General features: G+C 44.1%; 1 protein-coding gene across 2 annotated transcripts in view; it reads left to right on the forward strand.

Moving 5' to 3' along the window:
- The window catches only part of LOC140458192 (protein-methionine sulfoxide oxidase mical3a-like), a 433,786-nt gene that overhangs the window by 58,558 nt on the left and 360,285 nt on the right, over positions 1-14,943 (forward strand). The gene's annotated exons all lie outside the window — the stretch shown is intronic.

Raw genomic sequence — 14,943 nt, forward strand, 5'->3', positions numbered from 1 at the left:
AATCTAAAGCTACCATCATCCAACATCTGCATGTCCAGCACTAGCTACCTCACACCAACTTGACATTTTTACCCTCCCGCTTTTGACTGGGTGTCCCTGTCCAAGCTCAGTCGGAGGCTAAACAACATCTGGAGATCTTTAACTTTGTCATGCAGCTGTTACCAGGCAGAAATCTTTAGCACTTAAACAAAATACAGAGACATAAAGAATTTGGGCATGATTTCTACTGGCTGAGGGAAGGAACCCGAGTGATTTAGGCCTCTGATTGATTGTAGTGCCTGTAAGGGAGGGCCCAGAGTGTCTGTGTCTGTGAGAGCTGAGGACTGTGACAGACATACTGAAGCTGTGGTAATTGAGATAACTGTTGCAGCTTGTCTGGGAGTCAGTTTGAATAAGAATGGGAGAGGAATGCAGGCCTTAGGGCAACTAGCATTCCGTGCATTGTGCCAGACAGACAGGCAGAGACCACCACAAGCCGGAACCTGCCCAGATGGGAGGGCCCCTTTGAAAGGAGATCCTGATAGGAATGGGTGGTGCTGTGGAAAAGGCTGTTTTTGTTAGTGATCTGACTGGGAAAGAACACTGGGCATGGGAAATGAACTCCTCGTCAGAACCAGAAACTGAATTGACTATGCTGTCCAGTTCACCATCACTTTGCAACAGTTAAACTAATTGAACTCTTATGGGTTTTCTTCCCTAGCCCCTCCCAGTGCTGACTGAAAATTCCCGTTTGGTGAGAGGAAGGGATGTGGGAGCAGTCTTGATGAACAATAAAAGGCCAGACACAGCTTTTACTTAGATGGTGCTAGAGGAGTTGAGAGAAACCAGTGATATAGTGTCACTAAAGTAGTAGTCCAAGATTCTGGGGACATGGTTCCAGTGGAACTGGTGGTGTTCAAATTTGACTCATTTTAAAAACAACTATCTGGATTGTAAACGGATTTCTGACCTTATGATTGTTTGATTGTAGATAATCATCAGGTTGCCAAATGCCTTTGTAGAAAAGGAAATGTATCGCGTATGCTCAGCTTAGCCAACTATGTCTCCAGATGAACACCTTGAAGATTGACATTTTCAACTGCAATTGGGGATGGACAACAGATGCCGGCTTGGCCACCATGGTTCAGCGGTTCGATTTAGATTAGATTAGATTCCTACAGTGTGGAAACAGGCCCTTCAGCCCAACAAGTCCACACCAACCCTCCAAAGAGTAACTCACCCAGACCCACTTCCCTGTGACTAATGCACCTAACACTATGGGCAATTCACCTGACCTGCACATCTTTGACATGTGGGAGGAAACCAGAACACCTGGAGGAAACCCATGCAGACACGGGGAGAATGTGCAAACCCCACACAGACAGTTGCCCGAGACTGGAATCAAACCTGGGTCCCTGGTGCTGTGAGGCAGCAATGCTAACCACTGAGCCACCGTGCCGCCCCACAGTGTTGCTGCCCCTCAGCGCCAGGGACACTGGTTAGATTCCAGCCTTGGATGACTCTGTGTGGAGCTTGCACATTCTCCCCATGTCTGTGTGAGTTTCCTCCGCGTGCTGCAGTTTCCTTCTACGGTCCAAAGATGTGCAGAATGGGTGAATTGGCCTTGCCACAAGATTGCCCATTGTGTTCAGAGATGTGTAGGCAAGGTGCAATAGTCAGGGGAATATAGAGTACAGGTAATAGGGTAGGGGAATGGGTTTGGGTGGGATACTTGTTGGAGGGTTGGTGTGGAATTGTTGGGCCATATGGCCTGTTTCTACACTGTAAGGATTGTATGCTTCTGTGATAATGGTTAATGATAAGTGATAGTGATAATAGCCTTGACTTGGAGGTGTTGGTGGACAAAGTTTTAAAAAAAATCCCACAACGCCAGATTCTATCCAACCGGTTTATTTGGAAGCACTCGCTTTCGGAGTGATGTTCCTTCATCAGGTGGTTATGGAGGTTAAGATCATGCTCACCGAATCTTATAGTCAAAGAAGTCCAGTGTCATGGAGATGTGATACAGTGAACAATCTTCGATAAAAAATTTCATCTTTTAGAATGGGATATGCTGGTTTCTGTTCTTTGATATGTAAATCCCAGAACTTATTTTAAATTACATTCTCAGGATAGCTCAGATTTTTAAACAATAGGTAGGAAGTCTGTGTCCCACTGCTTTGTTAGACTGACAAATCGTGTGTATAGTTTTACATGGATTCATGCATTTTTGAGCAAAATAAAATTTAATTCTGCAAAAACAAATTCACTCCATAAACGTGTGTGTGCATGTGGAAGTGACAGATTGTATGTGTATATATAAGCTTGGTTAAGTGTGAGTGTGATATTGGCCAGTTGTAGTGGTCAGTGATAATAGCCAGTAATAACGGCTAATGATAATGGTCAGTGATAATGGCTAATGATAATGGCTCGGACAAGGCTGATAAATGTGAGAATATTCCCAGGCATTTAACATTTAATCAAAATTGTAATATGAATTACCAAATTTGAACTATACTTGTAAAATTTGTTAAGGTGCAATAAAATAAAGCATATGTTTGGGAAAATGGAAGCTGCTCAGCCAAAGAAAAGGAGATTGAGGGAGGCTGACACTGAACCTGAATAAACATACTGTCCAGACAAACCAGAGTGTGCTGATTTAGTGCCTCACCATGTTCAAGCCTGTATTAAGGCTAGCAAAGTAAGATACAAGGGAAATAAAGAGGTAGCTGGAAAAACTCAGCAGGTCAGGCAGTATCTGTGGAGAGAAAGCAGACTTGACATTTTGGGTTCAAGGTTGACAGTAGCTAGGAAAAGGTGGCATTTATGGTGATGACAAGGATGTGAGGGAAGAGGAGTGAAAGGATATTGGAGACAGAGCTTAGAGAGAAAAAGACAGTAACTGTGGGAGTTGGTGGGTTTGTACTATAAATCACTAGCCAGCCTATCCCTAGAAAGGGGAATAGAGATATTGAGGAGGGGAAGGACTAGGTGATGGACCAGGTGAAGGTGAGAGCAGAATAGTGATTGGAAGTAAAACTGACAAATATTTTCAGTTCCAAGTCATGCAAGGCAGTCAGAGTTTATGCAGAAGATGCAAAAGAAAACACATCTCACAAGTAACTGCTATCAGCAAGAGAGATCAGTAAACAGATGTATACATACTTACAGACAGAATACACCTCTCTACATCTTATCACATGTACTTTTCATGTGACTCTCACACATTTACTTTCACACATACTCCACATCTTTCACACATACTCCACATCTTTCACACACACAGGGTCCACATCTTTCACACATACTCCACATCTTTCACACACACAGGGTCCACATCTTTCACACACACAGGGTCCACATCTTTCACACATACTCCACATCTTTTACACACACAGGGTCCACATCTTTCACACATACTCCACATCTTTTACACACACAGGGTCCACATCTTTCACACATACTCCACATCTTTCACACACACAGGGTCCACATCTTTCACACATACTCCACATCTTTTACACACACAGGGTCCACATCTTTCACACATACTCCACATCTTTTACACACACAGGGTCCACATCTTTCACACATACTCCACATCTTTCACACACACAGGGTCCACATCTTTCACACACACAGGGTCCACATCTTTCACACATACTCCACATCTTTCACACACACAGGGTCCACATCTTTCACACACACAGGGTCCACATCTTTCACACATACTCCACATCTTTCACACACACAGGGTCCACATCTTTCACACATACTCCACATCTTTTACACACACAGGGTCCACATCTTTCACACATACTCCACATCTTTTACACACACAGGGTCCACATCTTTCACACATACTCCACATCTTTCACACACACAGGGTCCACATCTTTCACACATACTCCACATCTTTTACACACACAGGGTCCACATCTTTCACACATACTCCACATCTTTTACACACACAGGGTCCACATCTTTCACACATACTCCACATCTTTCACACACACAGGGTCCACATCTTTCACACACACAGGGTCCACATCTTTCACACACACAGGGTCCACATCTTTCACACATACTCCACATCTTTCACACACACAGGGTCCACATCTTTCACACATACTCCACATCTTTCACACACACAGGGTCCACATCTCTCACACATACTCCACATCTTTCACACACACAGGGTCCACATCTTTCACACATACTCCACATCTTTCACACACACAGGGTCCACATCTTTCACACATACTCCACATCTTTCACACACACAGGGTCCACATCTCTCTCACTTGGCATTTCTCACGTACACTCCACATCTCATTTAACAAGTACTCTGTCTCTCTCTCTCACATACACTCTCCATCTCTCTCACTCCGTCTTATACCCTCTCACTCTCTATATCACACTCTCCATCACTCCCACTGTCCATCTCGCATTGTACGTTTCACATACTCTCCGTCTCACATATACACTGTACATCTCATGGAACACACTGTGTACAATTTGTTACGATGTCGAGGTCGAACCCCTCTATTAATTAAAACCAAACACCGAGAACAGCTCACCTCCCCTCATAATCTGTTAAAATGTGAGGGAGTGAAAGAGAACTCCTAATTTCCACTATTTAGAAGAAAAATAACAACTTATTTTCCGAACAGAATACTAAACAAAACTATTAACAAACTGAACATTCTTTCCCCTAACTGAACACAATCCTATTAACATGCTGTTCCAATAACACACTTATTAAACATTATATTAACTTAAAGTCCACAGATTCTCTGTCTTCTCCGCTGTCTGCTGATCTTCCTCGGTTGTCATCTTTCTTTTTACTGTGAGTATATTTTATAGGAAAAGGTGTCTTTCTATAGAGTGTGTTCTAATTTTTTTGAGAGCAGGAGTTTAGATGGGCAGTTGGCTCTCTAGTTCTTCAACAGTTGCCCTGCTGATTGGTGGTAGTTGCTTTGCCTAATTTTCAAAATGCCTGTGTTTTTCTGACATTGTTAAAACAATAAATTCAAACTCAATTGGGTTTTAGTATCCTGGGCATAATTTAAAGTAATTGGTTAAAGTTGCATTGTTGTCCAAATAGAAACCAAAACTCAGGTATTCCTTTAACAGCCAATTGTTATTTTGGAACAGCCCATCTCCCAGCCTTTCCATTTGGGCAGCTGAGCCTGTACTTTAAGTTTACTTCAATATTCAGAAAACTTACTCTATTTCAAACTGAACATACATGTTTTCACCTTCGTAATAATTTCTGTCGCACTCGCACTGTACACCGCTGTCTCTCTTTTCTCCATCTCTCTCATTGTCCATCTCACACTCTCACACTCTCCATCCCACACACACTTTACATCCTACAAAACACACCATATGCCTGTCCATCTCACTTAGGCTGTATGTCTCCAATTGTGTGTCTCACATTCTCTCACATGCTCTCCTCTCATACACACTGTACGTCACAGGCATGCATTCATTATCTATCTCTATTTCTATCTCTCTCTCTCTCTTTCACAGAGGAAAAAGAAAGGAGGAATAAGAGGAGACTGTTCAGCTCTTCAAGACAATTTTATCATCCAGTCAGATCGTGGCTGGCCTGTGTCCTAATTTGAATTACCATGTCATTAGCTTCTACTTAGTAGTTGTTTTCTCTTGTCTAAATCTGCTGTCTGTCTCTCATACACAGTGCTGTCATTAAGGCTGCTGTAACAATGTTGGGCGTATGTTGTGTTTTGGCTGCAGTTTGAAGGAGGGCGGATTAATGGAGCTGTGAGAACAGTCAATCAGGGAGGGGTCTGCCAATTCCTTTTCAGGAGGAAATGCACACAGACAGTGGGCAATTACTCTACTGAAAGGAAAATATCTCATTTCAGGCTGGTACTTGTATTATACAGAATAGGAAAGGTTTGTAGGAGTACAGGCCAAATGTGGTCTCTTCATTGGGCCAAACACAGGCAGGTGAGACTATTTAATTTGGGAACATGGTATATGTGGACTGTTTGGACTGAAGGGTCTCTTTCCATGCTCTATGACTCTACACTCTGCATTCTCTTTGCATTGCTGATTCCCAGCTTGCTGATCACTTGATGCCTTGACCACTCCTCAACTTCTGCATAAACTCAATGCATCGCTGTGACCTTGTTAACCATAATTCAGAGCATCCAGCTCTTGCTTATGAAACATCTGGTTCTCTCCTATCTACAGCAGCAACTCCACCATTTTACAATGGTCATCTTCATCTTCATTTCTAGTCAGTGAGTAATTCACATACACTCCAGAAGCATATCTTCATTTATATATCATCAGCTCTCCACTTAATCCCTCAAATCTCCACTTATAATTCATCTATTTACACTCCACTTACAGTCCACCTGAATGTTGTTTCCACTTCACTTACACTTCATCAATATACTGTTCACACTAATAAAGTCATACAGCATGGACACAGACACTTCAGTCCAACTCATCCGTGCCAATTAAGTTGCCCAAACTAAACTAGTCCTATTTGCCTGTGTTTGGCCCATATCCCTCTAAACCTTTCCTATTCACATATCTGCCCAAATGTTTTTTAAATGTTATAACTGTACCTGCAGTTAAAATTTCCTATGGCAGTTCATTCAACATGCAAAAAAGTTGCCCCTCCAGTCCCTTGTAAATCTTTCTCCTGTCATCTTAAAAATATGCTCCCTAATTTTGAACTCGTCCACCCTAAGGATCGGACTTTTGTTATTCCTTAAGGTCACCTCTCAACCTCCTACACTCCAGTGAAAAAAGTACCATCCTATTTAGCCTGTCCTTATAATTCAGACCCTCCAGTCCTGGCAACGTCCTAATAAATCTTTTCTGAGTCTTCTACAATTTACTGTAATAATATACTTCCTTTAGCAAAGTGAGTAGATCTGTACACCAGGAGTGGCTGTAGATGATACAAATATCACTGCTAGGGGCTCCACAGTTTCTACCTTCAATTCAGCTCTAAAGCCCTGGTTAGACCCCACTGGAATATTGTGTCCAGTTCTGATCACCTCATTATAGGAAGGATGTGGAAGCTTTAGAGAGGGTGCAGAGGATATTTTACCAGGACGATGCCTGGACTGGAGGGCACGTCTTATGAAGAGAGGTTGAGTAAGCTAGGGCTTTTCACACTGGAGAAAAGAAGGAAGACAGCTGACATGGTAGAGGTGTACAAGGTAATAAGAGGCATAGGTAGATAGCCAGAGACTTTTCCCCAGGGCAGAAATGGCTGTCACGAGAGGTCATAATTTTAAGGTGATTGGAGATTAGGGGAGATGTCAGAGGGAGGTTCTTTACACAGTGGTGGGTATGTGGAATGCACTGCCAGCGGTGGTAGTAGAGTCAGATACATTTAAGCGACTGCTGGACAAGCACATGGACGGCAGTAAATTGAGGGGAGTGTAGGTTAGGTTGATCTTAGATTAAAATAAATGCTCGGCACAACATTGTGGGCCAAAGGGCCTGTACCGTGTTGTACTGTTCTGTTCTATGTTCTAGACAGAGGAATCTCGATTATCCGAAGAAGATCTCCAGGTGCCGATAGAAACAATACATCAAAGACGTGTTTCCAACACTGATGCGTCTTTTGTTTACAGTGATTAAAAATTAACTCTGCTTCCCGAAATGCTGTCGAGAGCAGTCCTGGATATTGATGGGATTCTCTGTCCACGTTTCTCTCTCGCTCTCTCTCTGTGTCTCACTCGCTCTGTCTCTGTCTCTTTCCCGCCCCCCCCCCCCCCCCCCCCCCCCACACACACACACTTTCCCTGGAGTTCTACACAGGGATATACCCTAAACCCCCCCTTCCCCAGATCATCAGTTCAACGTTGTCCTGTACAGGGCAGAGTGGGAAATTGTCAAAAACTTGTGCTTTGTGTGCCATTTTGAGACTCATCCCCCAAAGGAAGCAGCAGTCTTGCTATAGGTGTCCAGGTCAGCTGCCCCAGAGATAGGGAGTGGTGGGGATGGATGGGGGTTTGGACGGTGGGTTGGGGCAGAGGGGGTCGGGGTTGGGGTGGGGAGTGGGGAGGTGGCGGACAGGGGGTGTGGACAGTGGTGCGCACGCGGTGTGCTGCTGCCTAGTCTCCTGAACGGACTTAGCAGGTGCTCGCTGTGTCAATCCATTGAACTGAGGTGGGGGGAGGAGGCTTCAGCAATGCTGCAGGTCCCTTGCACACAAGTGTGTGTCTGCTCAGAAACAAGCCCCGAGATAGAGCGAGGGAGAACGGCAGGCAGAGTGAGGAAAAAGGAGACTTTAGAAAACTCCCAACCCCAGAGGAGAGGCATTGAATCAATTAACTGAATAATCAATTATCCGAAAGAAATACTGTATATATTCTATGTTCCCATGTACAAATCGCCCTCTGTGTGAATAAGTTGCCCGTCCGGTCTCTTTTAAATACACATGATCAGGTACTGAAGATTTATCTACTTTTATTTTTTAAGATCACCAGCACTTGCTCTTTTGTAATGTGGACTGTTTTCAAGACATCAGTTTTTACTTATCAGAGTTCATTTTTAATAATACATCAGTATTCAGTTCTCTATCCCCCATTTCTTTCTCCACAGTAAAAACTGAAGCAAAATATTAATTTAGTATCTCTCTCATTTCCCATGGTTCCACACACAGCCTCACTGATCTCTAAGGGGCCCCATTGTCTCCCCAGTTGCTCTTTTGCTCTGAATGTACTTGCAGAATCTCTTTGAATGATCCTTAACCGTGGCTGCCAAGGCTATCTCCTATCCATTTTTTGCCCTCTTAAGAATGTCCCTATACCCCTTTACACTTCAGGACATTCATTTAATCTCAGTTGTCTTTATGTAACGTAATGCATTCTATGCAATATAATGTGGGTAAATGTGAGGCTAGCCACTTTGGTCACAAAAACAGGAAGGCAGATTATTATCTGAATGGTAGCAGTTTCGGGAAAGGTGAGGTGCATGGTAGAACAGTCACTGAAGATTGGCATGCAGGTACAGCAGGCAGTGAGGAAAGCTAATGGTACACTGGCCTTCATAGCAAGGGGTTTTAGATTAGATTAGATTAGATTAGATTAGATTACTTACAGTGTGGAAACAGGCCCTTCGGCCCAACAAGTCCACACCGCCCCGCCGAAGCGTACCCACCCATACCCCTACATCTACCCCTTACCTAACACTACGGGCAATTTAGCATGGCCAATTTTGAGTATAGGAGTCAGGATATCTTGCTGCAGTTTTACAGGGCCTTGAGTATGGTGTGTAGTTTTGGTTTCCTGGTCTGAGGAAGGGCATTGTTGTTATTGAGAGAGCCTGGTGAAGGTTCACCAGACTGATTCCCGGGATGGCAGGCCTGACTCCTGGGGTGGCAGGCCTGACATATGAAGAAAGACTGGATCGACTGGGCTTTTACTCATTGGAACTGAGAAGAATGAGGGGACATTTCATAGAAACGTAGAATCCTGATGGAATTGGAGAGACTAGATACTGTTCCCAGTGTTGGGGAAGTCCAGAACCAAAGAATAAAGGGTAAGTAGTTCTGGACTGAGATGAGGAAGAATTTCTTTACTCAGAGAGTAAGGCCCAACGAGTCCACACCGACCCGCTGAAGAGTAACCCACCCAGACCCAGTCCCCTACACTATATTTACCCTGATTAATGCACCTAACACTGTGGGCAATATAGCATGGCCAATTCACCTGACCTGCACATCTTTGGACTGTGGGAGGAAACCGGAGCACCCGGAGGAAACCCCTGCAGACACTGGAAGAATGTATAAACTCCACACAGACAGTTACCTGAGCTGGGATTCGAACCCGGGTCCATGACGCTGTGATGCAGCAGTGCTAACCAGTGAGCCACTGTGCCGCCAAATGGTTTTCTCTTCCACACAGAGCTGTCGGGGCCAGTTTGTTTCATATGTTTAAGAGGGAACTCATTTGGCCCTTGAAGCTAAGGGGATCTGGGGGTATGGAGAGAAAGTGGGAATAGGATTCTGAAATTGCACGAAATGTCATGATCATGGTGATAAAGGCTGAAAGGGCCGAATGGCTTACTGTTTCTCATACTCTTGACGAGAGCCTCAATATCTTTAGTCATTGATTATTTGGATAATTGATTATTCGGTTAATTGATTCAATGCTTTTCCTCTGCCCGGCCATGGGTGAGACTCAAAATAGAACGCACGTGTACACACACACACACACACACACACACACACACACACACACACACACACACACACACACATTTCACTGGAACTTTTTGACAAGTTCCCACTCTCGCCTGTACAAGACAATGTTGGAGAGATTATCTGGGGAAGGGGGTGGGGGGGTTTAGGGTAGACCCCTGTGTAGAACTCCATGAAAGTGTCAGGAGAGATAGGGAGATAGGGATAGGGTGAGAGGTCAGTCTTTTGGAGATGGTGCCTGGGCTCCCATCAGTCCAGGACTACTCTTGACAGCATTTCAGTAAACCGAGATCACTTTTAATCAGTGTAAATAAAAGACATGATCAGTGTTGGAAATAAACATTTGATGTAATATTTCTATCGAGACCTTGAGATCTCCTTCGGATAATCTGATATTTGGATAATTGATATTCCGATAATCGAGGTTCCTCTGTATATAAGTTCTTAAAATGTATATAACAACTGATGGACAGTTGTTATATACATTTTATAGCTTCTCCCTCTCCCCTTTGAAATTTACTGCAGCTGCTTTAAGGCAGCCTTTACCCTGGCACCAGTGAGGCAATTTTCTCTCTCTCGATCATAGAATTTCCTGTTTATGCCCCTGACAGGAACGTCCCTTATAAGAATTACTTACTTGAACCTTGATAAACCCTGCTTAACAGCAGATTCGTTCTTGGTGCCAAAGGTCTGGCTGCCACTTCTATTTTCCTTTGAGAAACTATCCCCCTGAACAGTGCCCAGAATGGTTTCAGACAGGAATAGCCACACAAGACTCCCACACTATCTTCCTACCTCTCCTGACAGTCATCCATCTATCTGACTGAACGCTGCTTCACTCCATCAGCATTCCATTCATACTCAATCAATATGCTGTTTGCACTCACTTACATTGTTACACCACCTACACTCAATCAGCACACTGCCGACTGTCCATCAGCACACAGTCTACAGTCCATTAGTACACCTCTACACTCCACTCAGACTCAGTGTTCCATTCACGCTCCACTTACAGTCCGTCACTCCTCCATTTAGACCCCATTCTGCAACGACTACACTCCATCAGTGTTCTATTTATATTTCACTTCCATTACATCTCTATTGTTTATACTACACAGGTACATGGGTTTGCGCTCCATCAGCGGACCACTCACACTATCAGTACTCCTTTTACATTCCATTGACACTCCATTTTCAATTCATTTCCACAACCATCAACATTCCCATTAGCTCTACATCACTCCCAGAAGCAAGTCGTAGAAGTCATAAAAGTGCCCAGTGCAGAAGGAGGCCATTCAGACCACACTGTCCCTCGGAACAGCATCCCACCTGGACCTACCTCTTCCCCCACACCCTACATTTACCATAGCTAACCCACCTAGCTTGTACATTCCTGGACATTAAGGGTATTTTAGTATGGCCAATCCACCTAACCCGCACGTCTTTAGACTGTGGGAGCAAATCCATGCTGAACAGGGGAGAACATACAAATTCCACACACACTGTCGCTCAAGCCTGAAATCAAAGCCAGGTCACTGGTGCTGTAAGGCAGCAATGCTTGTCACCATGTCTCCTACTCTCATGAGCACTCCCACCAGCTCTCCATTGGCACACCCATCAGATCTCTCATTGCCTATCAGCACCCGATTAGTAATCCATCAGTACTTCATCAGCATTCTATTAGTTATCCATCAGCACTGTATCAGCACTCCATCAGCACTCTCATCAGCTCTCCAATAGCATTCCCATTGAATTTAGTGCATATCTGGCATTAAGAACGCCACGCTGACCAGGAAACCACTGTTGATCATCAGAGAAGAAAGATTAGATTCCCTACAGTATGGAAACAGGCCCTTCGGCCCAACACATCCACACCGACCCTCTGAAGAGTAACCCATCCAGACTCATTCCCCTACCCTACACTTAGCCCTGACAACTGCAATTAATGCTATGGGCAGTTTAGCATAGCCAATTCACCTAACCTGCACACCTTTGTATTGTGGGAGAAAACCCACACAGACAGTGGGAGAATGTGCAACTCCACACAGACAGTCGCCCGAGAGTGGAATTGAACCCAGGTCCCTGGCACGATGCGGCAGCAGTGCTAACCACTGAGCCACCATGCCTTTCCATGCATCATGTTCACTAATGGGGCAACTTTTTCACTCAGATGGTGGTACGTGTATGGAATGAGCTGCCAGTGGAAGGCTGGTACAATTACAACATTTAAAAGGCATCTGGATGGGTATATGAATAGGAAGGGTTTGGAGGGATATGGGCCGGGTGCTGGCAGATGGGACTAGATTGGGTTGGGATATCTGGTCAGCATAGACGGGTTGGACCGAAGGGTCTGTTTCCGTGCTATATATCTCCATGACTAATGACATTTAGGGAATGAAGTGGCAGTCCTTATTTGGTTTGGACTGCACATAACTGCAGATCCACAGCAATGTGGTTGACTCAGTGTGGTTAGAGAAAGACAATAATTCTGGCCTAGCTCTAGATGCCCACATCCCGTGAATGAATAAAAAGGATGTTGTACTGACAATCTCTGTACATGTTGATAGATTCTGTATACCGTGAGGTTGCCTTGGTTCAAGGATCTACATGGCATCCTACATAAATGTGCGCTCTGTCAGCCCTGCAGAGAGGGTGTGTGCAACTGTACGTATCTGGCACAGTCAGCAGTGTTGAGATATCCGATGAACAGATGGTGTTGAGGGAAACGAGGCAGCAGAAAGTTTGCCAAAATGAAGCTTCACAGCTCAGAGTCCGACTCCATCTGGGAGTTGCCTAATGACAGGAGTGGTTCTATAAAAAGAATCGCTATGGTCACGGTATGTGCTGCTTGAATGAAGAGAAGAACAATTCACAACAACCAAACCAAACTGGGTTTTTGTTTTCTGTGAGCGAAAGGGGTGGAGCGAGCTGGTACAATAAATTGTTGGTGAGAACAGATTGAATACAGAGAACCAAAATGAGATTTCAGTTATGGTAACTCCTCCTGAACCCTCCCCAAGATGGCTGTGCTGTATAGAGTTGGACTGTATATGTGAAATGCTCAAAATAAACTTATGATGTCAGGAATGTATAACACTCAGTGAAAGAATACTCAGCGGCCTAGTATGTCTTTTTCTGTCTCTAATAGTTCCTTGAAGCAACAGTGAAGACTCGCTCACAGCGAAAGCCTGCAAATGGAGACAGTATTGTAAAGAGTCAGGGCAGAAACTCTGTTTCCACTCACTGTGTGGGTATCAGGAAAGATTTACATGCTGATACTCATCTAGTTCAGCCACATCAACCAGTGACACAAAGCCAGGAGCAGGATTTGAACCCAGCCCGCTCTAACTTAGAGGCAGTGTGCTCATGCTGCACCACAAGAGCACTGGTCTGATGTACCATACCAGACCTGTCCTGGGAAAGTATGGGCAGACACCGGAAAGAGACATAAACAGTTTTACTCCAAACCAAGCATTCTTACAGAATCTTTGGTCACCGCACAGAAGGAGACCATTTCTATGCCAGCTGTCTGGAAAAACAGGTCACCTGATGTCACTCTCCTGCCTCTGGCCTGTGTTCTGACAAATCTTTCCTCCTTACATAGTTAACCCAATCCCTTGAAGGGGTCCTGCCTCCACAGTCACTGACAGTGAAGTCCAGACCGTAACCACTCGCTGTGTGAGAAAAAGACCCTTCCTGTTTCAATCACCCCTTTTGCCAATTACTTTAAATCTGTGCCCTGTTGTTCTCGATCTTTGTGTAAATTGGAACAGATTATCCTATAAACTGTGTGCAGATCCCTGGTCATTTTGAATGCCTCTCTCAGGTTGCCTCTCAGCATTCTCTTCACCTGGGAGAACATTTACAACCTCTCCAAACTGTCCTCATCAACGAAGTTGCTGTAAAGAACATACATCACCTTTTCCTTCAGTGACCACTTTTGCAGAGTGAAAGACTTGCCTTCACCGCATTGTGAGAAAGTTGCACTTCCTCGCTGCTACAAATCCTCCTGTAGTAAACCAGCTCAGCTTTCAGTGAGCTGAGTCACTCACTGCTGGATGGCAAACCTGGTAAAACTGTTTATCTAGTTAACTAACTGTAACTGGGAGATGTTTAACATTGACTGAGAGAAACTGATTTGGTGTTACAATTAGATTAAGCAATGTTTTATAAAAATTATCAAAGGTTCTTCCTATTTGTCACTTATACTCTAAACACTTTTGTATAAATGCCAGAATCCCATCTATCCTTACATCCACAGTCCTCAACTGCCTTTAGAGTTCTACCATTTATTGTGTCTCCATGTTCTTTCAACAAAATTTATCACTTTCCACTTCTCTACATTAGGTTTGATCTGACCCTTGTCAGACCATCCTGTCTATGTCCCCTGTGTTCTGTCAAGGTCAATCATGTGTTAATTCTATGTTTCATGTATTAGTAACATTCAGGAAGTACAGGTGGAAGAGGTTGATTCTGTTCCTTGAGCACACAGAAAGAGAGATCTGTACTTTCGTGGGTACCCAGTGAAGGGTGAATGAGTGCAGCAGGATACCTAGCAATGACATTTGAATTTTCCATAAGACGTTAAGAAATATGAACAGTAATGGGCTGTATGGCCTCCTGATTACCCATTGCATCTGTGCAATAGCTTTCTGCCATTCTCATGCATAAGTAACCCACTGCCCGAGTTGCATTATGTTGCAGATTTATGCAATTTTTCTTCATTTAAACATTATTCTGTTCTCTCTTCCAAAGTATTTTCC

Source organism: Chiloscyllium punctatum, chromosome 32 (assembly GCF_047496795.1).
Source record: "Chiloscyllium punctatum isolate Juve2018m chromosome 32, sChiPun1.3, whole genome shotgun sequence".
Taxonomy (NCBI): domain Eukaryota; kingdom Metazoa; phylum Chordata; class Chondrichthyes; order Orectolobiformes; family Hemiscylliidae; genus Chiloscyllium; species Chiloscyllium punctatum.